Source organism: Stenella coeruleoalba (genome assembly GCF_951394435.1).
Source record: "Stenella coeruleoalba genome assembly, chromosome: 7".
Classification (NCBI taxonomy): Eukaryota; Metazoa; Chordata; class Mammalia; order Artiodactyla; family Delphinidae; genus Stenella; species Stenella coeruleoalba.
This window is the reverse complement of record NC_137153.1, coordinates 14,100,906-14,116,187: the sequence shown is the minus strand read 5'-3', so window position 1 is coordinate 14,116,187 and position 15,282 is coordinate 14,100,906. Positions and strand designations below refer to the sequence as shown.

The window sequence follows — 15,282 nt, the reverse complement described above, 5'->3', positions numbered from 1 at the left end:
GAATAAAACTATGTTATCTGGCTGTTTACCAACACAGAGCTCAAGAAAACCATCATCTCTGATATTCAAACATAATGAAGTTCTTCAGTCTGGCAATCCACCCCAACCATAGAGGCCGAAGAGGTATAGGTGGTACATGATATTGGAATTACTGTCCTGTTTTGTTCATCCACTGATGGAGACAAAGCCAGAGCAACATGTGCTGCAGGATGGAGTTTGTGACTTAGTCCCAGGCCCTCCCCAAGGGCCATCACAAAATACTTTCATTAAACTCCCACTATTGGCTACCTTTCCCATTGATTCACCACAAAACCTTTCAAATAGGGCATCTCACATTTGTCTCGTGACATGTGTCAAGTAGAATCAGTAGAAGTTACGTGATTACAATTTTCATCGCATAGACTCTAAAGAAAAGGTCAGCTTCACAGCAGGACCAAAATTAACGCCCGTTCCCCAAAGCTCGCCATCCACGCCTACCTTTCAGTGTCTCGTGACAGGAACCACCTTCTAGGCATCCTTTTTCAGTGCCCAGTAAGTGGACACGTGATATGAATAAACACCAAACACAAATGTACCCACATTCTGCGTTTCAATTGGATTTAGCTCTACAGAGGAAATAAAACAAATCGACCCCCTGGAACAACCCCCCAAAACAAAGAAACAGACCCTTTTCCTAATGGTCATCGACTCCCTCACTCATTTATTCAGTAATTTTTGAGCTTTCACTAAGTGCTAGGTGCTATCTTTGACACTGTTCACTTCAGGCACAGTGAATGAGATAACCTGTAAAAGTATTTAGCTCAGTGCCTCGTGTGTGAGAGGCAAGCAACAAAATTAAACCTCCTTCCTTCTTAAATTTTTATCCTTGAACTCATCAATCATATGCAACCTGAAGAAAATGATTTGCTTCCAATCCAGTCTCATCATCCCTTTAAATCTACCCCCCGTGCAGTTACACACTGTGAAGTTTAGCATGACCTATTGAAGCAGGGAGAATAAACCACCTGCAGGCAGAATCACGGCTTGTGATTCCATTTTTTGTTGTAATAGAGGAGAGGAAAAGGTCAGTGAAGTGTTCCAGTATTACTAGGCTGTATCTGTAAACACACATACACAGACACTTTTGGAAGGTTCCATTGTTAATCTAGGCAAATAGCTTTGCAGCTGCCAATAAGCATTTACTATCCTCTCGACTGTTTGAATTTAACTTTTATTTACAAGCAACTTATATAAATAGACACAACCTTAAAGCCGACACTTTCTGCGCCATCTTGCATCCTATTTGCCATTTTTTTTTTCTTGGCTCCCAAGACTAGGTCATAGATGGAGGAGAAACCAATCTGAGACATCATCAATTTTTCACTTTCAGCAGTTTTTATGCCAAATATATGCCAAATGCCACCATCAGATTGATCATTGCCACATGGCAACCCACACTAATCCCCAAGGCATCCACAGTGGACAGACCCTGACACAAAACACACATAAAAGTAGTTGCAGGTCCAAGATATTTAAAGAACTCATCTATGACCTCTACTGGCCAAGCTAGTAAAACACAACAGCTACCATGATTTCGGAAGTGTCCTCCTATTTTCATTCATTCATTTAACAGATACTTTTTAGCACCTACTACGTGCCAGGCACTGTTTAAGGAAGGACAATGACAATAAACAAAACAGACCAAAAAAACCCCTTCCCTCCTAACATTCAGCTGGGCAGCATTTAAACTGTATGCATTATAAATAAGTTAACTGTATTTTGGAAGGTAATACGGCTTTTAAAAAGAAGAAAAAGTAAATCAAAGTAAAGGGAATCAAAAGCACTGAGGAGGTGGAGCTGGAGAAGCAGGTTTCAGAATTAAATTGGACCCTCAAGAGAAGTGTCAGTGCAAGGGTAAAATTAAGCAAAGACTCCAAGGAGGCGAGAACCTTAGCAACTTAAGACCTAACACATAGGTTCTTAAATTCGTTAAATTAGACATCACCCTGGGAACAGGGTTCTTTTTCACAGTTTCCAGAGAGATTTTGGAGTCAATCAGACTTGTGTTCAATCCTGTATGGGTCAGCTTTGCTGCAGCAACAAACAACCCCTAATTCTCATTGGTTTAAAGCAGGGGTCCCCAACCCCGGGACCACCGACAGGTACTGGTCGGCGGCCTGTTAGGAACCGGGCGCACAGAAGGTGAGCGGCAGGAGAGCGAGCGTTTGGTGAGCGGCAGGAGAGCAGCATTGCCACCTGAGCTCCGCCTCCTGACAGATCAGCAGCATTAGATTCTCACAGGAGCGCGAACCCTACTGTGAACTGCGCATGCGGAGGATCTAGGTTGCGCACTCCTTATGAGACTTTAATGCCTGGTGATCTGAGGGGGAGCTGAGACAGTGATGCTAGCGCTGGGGAGCGGCTGCAAATACAGATTATCATTAGTAGAGAGGTTTGACCGCACAGAGACCATAATAAGTCAATTGCTTGCACACTCACATCAAAACCCTATCAGTTAAAAAAAAAAAAAAAACCCTATCAGTGAGTGGCAAGTGAAAACAAGCTCAGGGCTCCCACTGATTCTGCATTACGGTGAGATGTATAATTATTTCACTGTATAGTACAATGTAATAATAATAGAAATAAAGTGCACAATAAATGTAATGGGCTTGAATCATCCTGAAACCAACCCCCGCCCTGGGTCTACGGAAAAATTTTCTTCCACGAAACTGGTCCCTGGTGCCAAAAAAGCTGGGGGACGCTGGCTTAAAGGACAAATATTTATTTTTTGCTCATGTTTCACATGGGCTGCAGGCTAACTGTGGGTCAGTTGTGACTGACAGGCTTGGCCCTCCCTGCTCCACATGTGTCCTATTCCAGGGGCAGGGCTGGAGGGACGGCTACCCTCTCAGTTATGGTGTCCCCACAGAGAAGGTCAGGGCTGAAGTGCATTTAATCGCAGCACGGAACTTAAAACTTTTGCTCTCATGGGGTACCGATCAAGTTCATTCACGTTCCATTGACCAAAGAAAGTCGAAGTGGCCGCGCCCAAAGTCAGTGAGGGCAGGAGAGTGAGTGTATATGTGGCCCAGACACAGAAGTATGGCAAGGGCAAGGAGGGAGTGAATAATTGTGAACAAATAATACAACGTAACTGTAATGAGTCACTCAATCTCTCTGAACCTTACCTTGTCCGTCGGTGAAACAGGAATAAGAACAGGCTACCTGTGAAGAATAAATGAGATATTATAAATGTACTCAGTACAGTAACTGACTTATAATAAGGGATCAATAAAAGTTAATATCCTTTTGTTGCCTTCCTCCAAAGGTGGCATCATCACTCTGGCCCAATTCCTTTCGAGGCTTAAGAAGGTATGGGGGCTGAGGTAGGAGGGTGTCGGGGGGATGTGTTGGAAAATTGAGGAGCCTGGGACTGAAATGCGGATTCAGTTCTTGCTCTAAATCCTGGATAAATTACTGATCTATAAAACAAGGCATCTGTCTAAATGATCTCTAAGGTTCCTTTCTGGTGCTAAAGATCCTCAGTTTGGGATAAAACATTTATAGTGGGTTCTTCCTTTTTCTCTATAGCCACTGCTGCTTAGTCCTAACACCAGGTGGCGCCAGAAAACAACTTAATGGAAAAGGACAAAGGCTTTTCTGGGGTGAAGGTTGGAGAGTCTAGAACGTTACTATTTTCTTCTTATAGACTGTTATAAAGCAGAACTCCTGCATCTGGTAGTTGCTCAGAAAGCACCACTTTGAGGAAACAGCACCCAGAAACAAAATGCTCACTCTAGTCCTAGGACCTCAGGCTTTGGGAAAGGACCCCAGGAAATTGGGGACTGCCCCAGACAGTTTCTAGGCTTTGATTTTGGAATAGGGGAGCTTCTCTGTTTTTGAGCAGAAGCATGAGGTAACTGGAGCTGTGCTCTAGGATGATACATCTAGTTGCCATGTGATGGGAGTGTCTGGCACAGGGGAGAATTGTTTGGGAGACTCTTATGACAGGAAAGAATCCACATACACGGGTCTGAAATAGAAGAGTGGGGACTTCCCTGGTGGTCCAGTGATTAGGACTCTGCACTCCCAATGCAGGGGGCACGGGTTCAATCCCTGGTCAGGGAACTAAGATCCCACATGCCGCATGGTGTGGCCAAAGGAAAGAAAAATAAATAGAAGAGTGGGAGTGAGCATAGCAATGGGTGAGATGTTACAGCAACAGAATCTCTAGAACTTGGCAACTATTTAAATAAAGAGGCTTCAAGTAGGATAAGTCATTATGAAAGACGACTCCTGGATAAGTAGGAAAATGTTGGGGCCACTGACAGAAAACACATGACTTTGGGTGGCAGCATTACTGTTACTCCTGCACTTCACGTGTACACCCAGAAGGAACCATGAAGGCTTCTCCCTCATAGGTACTGAGGAATCCCTGGTGCACGAGCTTTGGTCCTAAAAGGGCCAGACTTGGCCTTTTCTCAAGAAATGTTTTCTTGGGCTTCCCTGGTGGTGCATGGGTTGAGAGTCCATCTGCCGATGCAGGGGACACGGGTTCGTGCCCTGGTCTGGGAAGATCCCACATGCCGCGGAGCAGCTAGGCCCGTGAGCCATGGCCGCTGAGCCTGCGTGTCTGTAGCCTGTGCTCCGCAACGGGAAAGGCCACAACAGTGAGAGGCCCGCGTACCGCAAAAAAAAAAAAAAAAATGTTTTCTTACACATGATTTTATTTTACTTACAAAATCCAGAGGCATTTCTCTGTTGACAATGGGGACAGGGGATGTATAGGAAATCTCTGTACCTTTCACTCAGTTTTGCTGTGAGCCTAAAACTGCTCTTAAAAAAAAAAAAAAGGAAATCTGTTTTTTAAACTCTTGGCAGATTCTGGGAAGATGGTGCAGTAGGAAGCACTAAGAGTCTGTCTCCCCCACTCCCAGACAAAAATTGCACTGGCAGAAATCTGTCTGATGTAACTATTATGGAACTCTGGACAGCTTACTGAAGGCTTGCAATGTCCAGGGGAAGACTTGGACTGTTCATTTTGGCCAGTTTCAGCTCTCAGCACAACAGCAGCTACCCATCCCCAACCCCATGGCAGGCAGCTGTGCATGGTTCCTGGAGCAGCTTTGCACAGCTTGCAGGAGCCTGGATGGGCAAAAAGGACATCAGTGATCTGTGCTCTGGTCACTGGTGACTGCTTCTGATCACAGAGGGGTAGACAAAGAGGCAGTGCCCATTGTTGTAGCCCCTCCCCCACCAATAGAAGTCCCTCCTCATCTGGCTGAAGTGACAGCCAGGAGATTTAAGGGACAGTGCCCTTTTTTAACCCCCTTTATTTTTCTTTTTCCCCTTTTGGTAGTCAGATATTAAAGACTAGACTATTAAAAAATGACTACATATATGGGGAAAATTAGAAAGTGACTGGGCATGCCCAAGGAAAGTCTCAGAAAAGACCTAAGAATACCTTAAGTTTACACCTGAGACACGCTCAGCTGAGATACAGTCTATAGAATCAAAAAAAAAAAAAAAAATAAACAAACAGTGACAAAAAACAGCAAACCCTGGGAGAAGGCAGAGAATATAATTTCCAGAGTTACCACATTATTAGATTCAAATGTCCAGTTTTCAACCCAGAAATATCACAAGGCATACAAAGAAACAGGGAAGTATGGCCCATTCAAAGAAATAAAATAGGTCAATAGACTCTGTCCCTGAAAAAGATCCAATAGAAGAAATATTAGACAAAGACTTTAAAACAGCTGCATAAAAATGTTCAAAGAACTAAAGGAACATGTGGAGAAAGTCAAGAAAACAATGTATGATCAAAATGAAAATATCAGTAAAGAGACAGAAAATCTGGAAAGAGGTCAGAAGGAAATTCTGGAGCTGAAAAGTAAAATAACTGAAATTAAAAATTCACTAGAGAAATTCAAATGCAGATTTGAGCAGGCAGAAGAAAGAATCAGCAAACTTAAAGAAAGGACAAAGGGAATGATCAAGTATGAGGAACAGAAAGTAAAGAGACTGGGCTTCCCTGGTGGCGCAGTGGTTGAGAGTCCGCCTGCCGATGCAGGGGACACGGGTTCGTGCCCCGGTCCGGGAGGATCCCACATGCCGCGGAGTGGCTGGGCCTGTCAGCCATGGCCGCTGAGCCTGCGCGTCCGGAGCCTGTGCTCCGCAACAGAAGAGGCCACAGCAGTGAGAGGCCCGCGTACCGCAAAAAAAAAAAAAAGTAAAGAGACTGAAGAAAAGTGAACAGAACCTAAGGGACCTGAGGCACCAAAAAGCAGACCAACACCACACAGTGGGAGTCCCAGAAAGAGAAGAGAGAGAGAAAACGGCAGAGAGGGTATCTGAAGAAATAATGGCTGAAAACTTCCCAAACTTGGTGAAAAACATGAATATAAATATCCAACAGGGGACTTCCCTGGCAGTCCAGTGGTTAAGACTCCACGCTTCCACTGCAGGGGGCATGGGTTCAATCCCTGGTCAGGGAACTAAGATCCCACATGATGTGTGGTGTGGCCAAAAAAAAAAAATCAAGAAAAAACTATCCAACAGGCTCAATAAGCTCCAAGTAAGATGAACTGAAAGCCAAAGAAAAAGAGAAAATCTGGAAACCAGCAAGAGAGAAGCAAATAATCACATACAAGGGATCCTCAATAGGATTATCAGCAGATTTCTCATCAGAATCATTGGAGACCATAAGGCAGTGGGCTGATATAGTCAAAATGCTAAAAGAAAAGAAACCGTCAACCAAGAATTCTATGTCTAGCAAAACTGCCCTTCGAAAGTAAGGGAGAAATTAAGACATCAAGGTAAAAGCGAGAGAGTTTGTTACCAGTGGCCCTGTCCTGCAAGAAATGCTCAAGAGTCCTGCAAGAAATAAAAAGACACTAGAAGCCATAACAGTAACTCAAATCTATATGGAGAAATCAAGATCTCAATAAAGGTAAATACATGGATAATTATCAAAGCTAGTATTATTGTAACAATGGTTTGTAACTCCACTTTTTGTTTTCTACATGATTTAGGAGACTACTGAATTTTAAAAATATATTAGTTTATGTTTTGGGGCACACAATGTAGAAAGATGTAATTTTATGACATCAGCAGCTGAAAGGGATGGGGATGAAGCTGTAAAGGAGCAGAGTTTGGGTACGTTATTGAAGTTAGGCTGGTGTAAATTCAAACTATACTGTTATAACTTTAGGATGTTAAACGTAATCCTTGTGGTAACCACAAAGAAAACAGCTATAGAATATACACAAAAGGAAATGAGAAAGGAATTTAAACATCTCACTATAAAAAATCAACTGAACACAAAAGACTAACACAGGAAATGAGCAATAAAAAAGCTACAAGGCATTTAGGAAACAAATAGCAAAATCACAGAAGTAAATCTCTCCTTATCAGTAATTGCTTTAAGTGTAAATAGTTTAAACTCTTCAATCAAAAGACAGAGATTGGCAAAATTGATAAAAACACATGATACAACTATATCTACGAGACCCACTTTCGATCCAAAGACACAAATAGAGGGAAAACAAAGGATGGAAAAAGTTACTCCATGTAAATAGCAACCAAAAGAGAGCATGGGTGGATATAAAAATATCTGACAAAATACGTAAAATTGAAAAAGTTTATAACAAAGAAATACACTGCATATTAATAAAAGTTTCAATAAAGCAAGAAGATAAAACAATTATAAACATTTGTGCATCAAAATATATGAAATTAAAACTGACAGAATTGAAGGGAGAAATAAAACAATTTTACAATAATAGCTGGAGGCTTTGTGATCCATTATCACAATAATGGATAAAACAACCAGACAGCACCTTACTGTACAGCAGAAACTAACACAACATTTTAAGTCAACTATACTCCAATAAAAATAAAATTAAAAAAAACCCAAAAAACAGACAGAAGATAAGAAAGGAAATAGACACTTAACAATACAATAGATCAACTAGATCTAACAAACACAACAATAGCATGCATATTCTTCTCAGGTGCGCATAGGCTATCCCCCAGGATATAGGTTAGGCCACAAATGAAGTCTCAGATTTTGAAAGATGGATATCATACAAAATATCTTCTCCAACCCCAATGCATAGAAGTTAGAAATCAACAACAGAAGGAAAACTAAAAAATTCACAAAATTGTGGAAATTAAACAATACACTCCAACAACCAATGGATCAAAGAAGAAAATACCAAAAAAATTAGAAAATACTTACAGACTAATGAAAACAAAAACACAACATGCCAAAACTTATGGGATGAAATGTAAGTGTTGCTAATTGGGAAAGTTATAGCCATAAACACTTACTTTAAAAATAAGAAAGAACAACTCAACAAATTAAAAAACCCCAACCAAATAGAAAAATGGGCAGGAGACTTAAATAGACATTTCTCCAAAGAAGCTCAACATCACCAATAATTAGAGAAATGCAAATCAAAACTACAATGAGCTACCACCTCACACCAGTCGGAATGGCCATCATTAAAAGTCTACAAATAACAAATGCTGGAGAGGGTATGGAGAAAAGGGAACCCCCTTACACTGTCGGTGGGAATGTAAATTGGTGCAGCCACTACGGAGAACAGTATGCAGGTTCCTTAAAAAACTAAAAGTAGAAGATGGCGGAAGAGTAAGACATGGAGATCACCTTCCTCCCCACAGATACACCAGAAATACATCTATACGTGGAACAACTCCTACAGAACACCTACTGAACGCTGGCAGAAGACCTCAGACCTCCCAAAAGCAAGAAACCCCCCACGTACCTGGGTAGGGCAAAAGAAAAAAGAATATATAGAGACAAAAGGATAGGGACGGGACCTGCACCAGTGGGAGGGAGCCATGAAGGAGGAAAGGTTTCCACACACTAGAAGCCCCTTCGCGGGTGGAGACTGTGGGTGGCGGAGGGGGAAGCTTTGGAGCCGCGGAGGACAGCGCAGCAACAGGGGTGTGGTAGGCAAAGCGGAGAGATTCCCGCACAGATGATCAGGGCCGACCAGCACTCACCAGTCCAAGAGGCTTGTCTGCTCACCCGCCAAGCCGGGCGGGGCTGGGAGCTGAGGCTCCGGCTTCGGTCGGATCCCAGGGAGAGGACTGGGGTTGGCGGCGTGAACACAGCCTGCAGGGGGTTAGTGCGCCACAGCTAGCTGGGAGGGTGTCCAGGGAAAAGTTTGGACCTGCCAAAGAGGTAAGAGACATTTTCTTCCCTCTTTGTTTCCTGGTGCGCAAGGAGAGGGGATTAACAGCGCCGCTTCAAGGAGCTCCAGAGACGGGCGCGAGCCACGGCTAAAAGCGCGGACCCCAGAGACGGGCATGAGACGCTAAGGCTGCTGCTGCCACCACCAAGAAGCCTGTGTGCGAGCACAGGTCACTCTCCACACACCCCTTCCAGGGAGCCTGTCCAGCCCGCCACTGCCAGGGTCCCAGGATGCAGGGACAACTTCGCCAGGAGAACGCACGGTGCGCCTCAGGCTGGCGCAACGTCATGCCAGCCTCTGCTGCCGCAGGCTCGCCCCACACTCCGTGCCCCTTGCTCCCCCCGGCCTGAGTGAGCCAGAGCCCCCGAATCAGCGGCTCCTTTAACCCCGTCCTGTCTGAGCAAAGAACAGACACCCTCCAGCTACCTACACGCAGAGGCAGGGCCCAATCCAAAGCTGAGCCCCTAGGAGCTGTGAGAACAAAGAAGAGAAAGGGAAATCTCTCCCAGCAGACTCAGAAGCAGCGGATTAAAGCTCCACAATCAACTTTATGTCTGTGGAATACATGAATGGACAACGAATCATCCTAAATTGAGGAGGTGGACTTTGAGAGCAATATTTATACTGTATAGCTTTGCTTCCACTATTTGTCCTAGGGTTCTATCCATCCATTTTTTTGTTTTTTTTTTTAATTTTTTTCTTTATAATTATTTTTTTATTTTAATAATTTTATTATATTTTGTTACTTTATTTTACTTTATCTTCTTTCTTTCTTTTTTTCCTTCCTTCCCTCCTTCCTTCCTCCCTCCCTCCCTCCCTCCTTCCTTCCTTCCTTCCCCTTTCTTTCTTGCTTGGTTGCTTGCTTTCTTCTAATTGTTTCTTTCTACTTTTTCTCCCTTTTATTCTGAGCCATGTGGATGAAAGGCTCTTGGTGCTGCGGCCAGGAGTCAGTGCTGTGCCTCTGAGGTGGGAGAGCCAACTTCAGGACACTGGTCCACAAAGGACCTCCCAGCTCCACATGATATCAAATGGCGAAAATCTTCCAGAGATCTCCATCTCAACACCAGCACCCAGCTTCACTCAACGACCAGCAAACTACAGTGCTGGACATCCTATGCCAAACAACTAGCAAGACAGGAACACAACCCCACCCATTAGCAGAGAGGCTGCCTAAAATCATAATAAGTCCAAGGACACCCCAAAACACACCACCAGACGTGGACCTGCCCACCAGAAACACAAGATCCAGCCTCATCCACCAGAACACAGGCACTAGTCCCCTCCAAAAGGAAGCTTACACAACCCTCTGAACCAACCTTAGCCACCGGGGACAGACACCAAAAACAACGGGAACTACGAGCCTGCAGCCTGCAAAAAGGAGACCCCAAACACAGTAAGATAAGCAAAATGAGAAGACAGAAAAACACACAGCAGATGAAAGAGCAAGATAAAAACCCACCAGACCTAAGAAATGAAGAGGAAATAGGCAGTCTACCTGAAAAAGAATTCAGAATAATGATAGTAAAGATGATCCAAAATCTTGGAAACAGAATGGACAAAATGCAAGAAACATTTAACAAGGACCTAGAAGAACTGAAGATGAAACAAACAACGATGAGCAACACAATAAATGAAATGAAAAATACTCTAGATGGGATCAATAGCAGAATAACTGAGGCAGAAGAACGGATAAGTGACCTGGAAGATAAAATAGTGGAAATAACTACTGCAGAGCAGAATAAAGAAAAAAGAATGAAAAGAACTGAGGACAGTCTCAGAGACCTCTGGGACAACATCGAACGCACCAACATTCGAATTATAGGGGTTCCAGAAGAAGAAGAGAAAAAGAAAGGGACTGAGAAAATATTTGAAGAGATTATAGTTGAAAACTTCCCTAATATGGGAAAGGAAATAGTTAATCAAGTCCAGGAAGCACAGAGAGTCCCATACAGGGTAAATCCAAGGAGAAATACGCCAAGACACATATTAATCAAACTGTCAAAAATTAAATACAAAGAAAACATATTAAAAGCAGCAAGGGAAAAACAACAAATAACACACAAGGAAATCCCCATAAGGTTAACAGCTGATCTTTTGGCAGAAACTCTGCAAGCCAGAAGGGACTGGCAGGACATATTTAAAGTGATGAAGGAGAAAAACCTGCAACCAAGATTACTCTACCCAGCAAGGATCTCATTCAGATTTGATGGAGAAATTAAAACCTTTACAGACAAGCAAAACCTGAGAGAGTTCAGCACCACCAAACCAGTTTTAAAACAAATGCTAAAGGAACTTCTCCAGCTTTACAACAAATACTAAAGGAACTTCTCTAGGCAAGAAGCACAAGAGAAGGAAAAGACCTACAACAACGAACCCAAAACAATTAAGAAAATGGGAATAGGAACATACATAACGATAATTACCTTAAATGTAAATGGATTAAACGCTCCCACCAAAAGACACAGATTGGCTGAATGGATACAAAAACATGACCCATATATTTGCTATCTACAAGAGACCCACTTCACACCTAGAGACACATACAGACTGAAAGTAAGGGGATGGAAAAAGATATTTCATGCAAATTGAAACCAAAAGAAAGCTGGAGTAGCAATTCTCATATCAGACAAAATAGACTTTAAAATAAAGACTATTAGAATAGACAAAGAAGACACTACATAATGATCAAGGGATCGATCCAAGAAGAAGATATAACAATTGTAAATATTTATGCACCCAACATAGGAGCACCTCAATACATAAGGCAAATACTAACAGCCATAAAAGGGGAAATCGACAGTAACACATTCATAGTAGGGGACTTTAACACCCCACTTTCACCAATGGACAGATCATCCAACATGAAAATAAATAAGGAAACACAAGCTTTAAATGATACATTAAACAAGATGCACTTAATTGATATTTATAGGACATTCCATCCAAAAACAACAGAATACACATTTTTCTCTGGTGCTCATGGAACATTCTCCAGGATAGATCATATCTTGGGTCACAAATCAAGCCTTGGTAAATATAAGAAAACTGAAATTGTTTCAAGTATGTTTTCCGACCACAACGCTATGAGATTAGATATCAATTACAGGAAAAGATCTGTAAAAAATACAAACACATGGAGGCTAAACAATATACTACTTAATAACAAAGTGATCACTGAAGAAAACAAAGAGGAAATTAAAAAATACCTAGAAACAAATGACAATGGAGACACGACGACCCAAAATCTATGGGATGCAGCAAAAGCAGTTCTAAGAGGGAAGTTTATAGCAATACAATCCTACCCTAAGAAACAGGAAACATCTCGAATAAACAACCTAACCTTGCACCTAAAGCAATTAGAGAAAGAAGAACAAAAAACCCCCAAAGTTAGCAGAAGAAAAGAAATCAGATCAGAAATAAATGAAAAAGAAATGAAGGAAACGATAGCAAAGATCAATAAAACTAAAAGCTGGTTCTTTGGGAAGGTAAACAAAATTGATAAACCATTAGCCAGACTCATCAAGAAAAAAAGGGAGAAGACTCAAATCAATAGAATTAGAAATGAAAAAGGAGAAGTAACTACTGACACTGCAGAAATACAAAAAAATTAGGAGAGATTACCACAAGCAACTATATGCAAATAAAATGGACAACCTGGAAGAAATGGACAAATTCTTAGAAACGCACAACCTGCCAAGACTGAATCAGAAAGAAAAAGAAAATATGAACAGACCAATCACAAGCACTGAAATTGAAACTGTGATTAAAAATCTTCCAACAAACAAAAGCCCAGGACCAGATGGCTTCACAGGTGAATTCTATCAAACATTTAGAGAAGAGCTAACACCTATCCTTCTCAAACTCTTCCAAAATATAGCAGAGGGAGGGACATTCTCAAACTCATTCTACGAGGCCACCATCACCTTGATACCAAAACCAGACAAGGATGTCACAAAGAAAGAAAACTACAGGCCAATATCACTGATGAACGTAGATGCAAAAATCCTCAATAAAACACTAGCAAACAGAATCCAACAGCACATTAAACAGATCATACACCATGATCAAGTGGGGTTTATTCCAGGAATGCAAGGATTCTTAAAAATACGCAAATCAATCAATGTGATACACCATATTAACAAATTGAAGGAGAAAAACCATATGATCATCTCAATAGATGCAGAGAAAGCTTTCGACAAAATTCAACACCCATTTATGATAAAAATCCTGCAGAAAGTAGGCATAGAGGGAACTTTCCTCAACATAATAAAGGCCATATATGACAAACCCACAGCCAACATCGTCCTCAACGGTGAAAACCTGAAAGCATTTCCACTAAGATCAGGAACAAGACAAGGTTGCCCACTCTCACCACTCTTATTCAACATAGTTTTGGAAGTTTTAGCCACAGCAGTCAAAGAAGAAAAGGAAATAAAAGGAATCCAAATCGGAAAAGAGGAAGTAAAGCTGTCACTCTTTGCAGATGAGATGACAGTATACATAAAGAATCCTAAAGATGCTATCAGAAAACTACTAGAGCTAATCAATGAATTTGGTAAAGTAGCGGGATAGAAAATTAATGCACAGAAATCTCTGGCATTCCTATGCACTAATGATGAAAAATCTGTAAGTGAAATCAAGAAAACACTCCCATTTACCACTGCAACAGAGAGAATAAAATATCTAGGAATAAACCTATCTAAGGAGACAAGAGGCCTGTATGCAGAAAATTATAAGACACTGATGAAAGGAATTAAAGATGATACAAATACATGGAGAGATATAGCATGTTCTTGGATTGGAAGAATCAACATTGTGAAAATGACTCTACTACCCAAAGCAATCTACAGATTCAATGAAATCCCTATCAAACTACCACCGGCATTTTTCACAGAACTAGAACAAAAAATTTCACAATCTGTATGGAAACACAAAAGACTCCGAATAGCCAAAGCAATCTTGAGAACAAAAAACGGAGCTGGAGGAATCAGGCTCCCTGGCTTCAGACTATACTACAAAGCTACCGTAATCAAGGCAGTATGGTACTGGCACAAAAACAGAAAGATAGATCAATGGAACAGGATAGAAAGCCCAGAGATAAACCCACGCACATATGGTCACCTTATCTTTGATAAAGGAGGCAGGAATGTACAGTGGAGAAAGGACAGCCTCTTCAATAAGTGCTGCTGGGAAAACTGGACAGGTATATGTAAAAGTATGAGATTAGATCACTCCCTAACACCATACACAAAAATAAGCTCAAAATGGATTAAAGACCTAAATGTAAGGCCAGAAACTATCAAACTCTTAGAGGAAAACATAGACAGGACACTCTATGATATAAATCACAGCAAGATCCTTTTTGACCCACCTCCTAGAGAAATGGAAATAAAAACCAAAATAAACAAATGGGACCTAATGAAACTTCAAAGCTTTTGCACAGCTAATGAAACCTAAACAAGACCAAAAGACAACCCTCAGAATGGGAGAAAATATTTGCAAATGAAGCAGCTTACAAAGGATTAATCTCCAAAATTTATAAGCAGCTCATGCAGCTCAATAACAAAAAAACAAACAACCCAATCTAAAAATGGGCAGAAGACCTAAATAGACATTTCTCCAAAGAAGATATACAGACTGCCAACAAACACATGAAAGAATGCTCAACTTCATTAATCATTAGAGAAATGCAAATCAAAATTACAATGAGATATCATCTCACACCAGTCAGAATGGCCATCATCAAAAAATCTAGAAACAGGGCTTCCCTGGTGGTGCAGTGGTTGAGCGTCCACCTGCCGATGCAGTGGACACGGATTCGTGCCCTGGTCTGGGAAGATCCCACATGCCGCGGAGCGGCTAGGCCCGTGAGCCATTGCCACTGAGCCTGCGCGTCCGGAGCCTGTGCTCCACAACAGGAGAGGCCACAACAATGAGAGGCCCACGTACCTCAAAAAAAAAAAAAAAAAAAAAAAAAAAATCTAGAAACAATAAATGCTGGAGAGGATGTGGAGAAAAGGGAACCCTCTTGCACTGTTGGTGGGAATGCAAACTGATACAGCCACTGTGGAGAACAGTA

General features: G+C 41.7%; 1 long non-coding RNA gene across 2 annotated transcripts in view; it reads right to left on the bottom strand.

The window, feature by feature from the left end:
* Positions 1 to 6: 6 nt before the first annotated feature.
* The window catches only part of LOC307188528, a 60,470-nt gene continuing 45,194 nt past the window's right edge, over positions 7 to 15,282 (bottom strand). For both annotated transcript variants that reach the window (XR_013828967.1, XR_013828968.1), the window contains exon 6: positions 7 to 3,204. This is a non-coding gene — a long non-coding RNA (uncharacterized lncRNA). The remainder of the gene's footprint in view (positions 3,205 to 15,282) is intronic.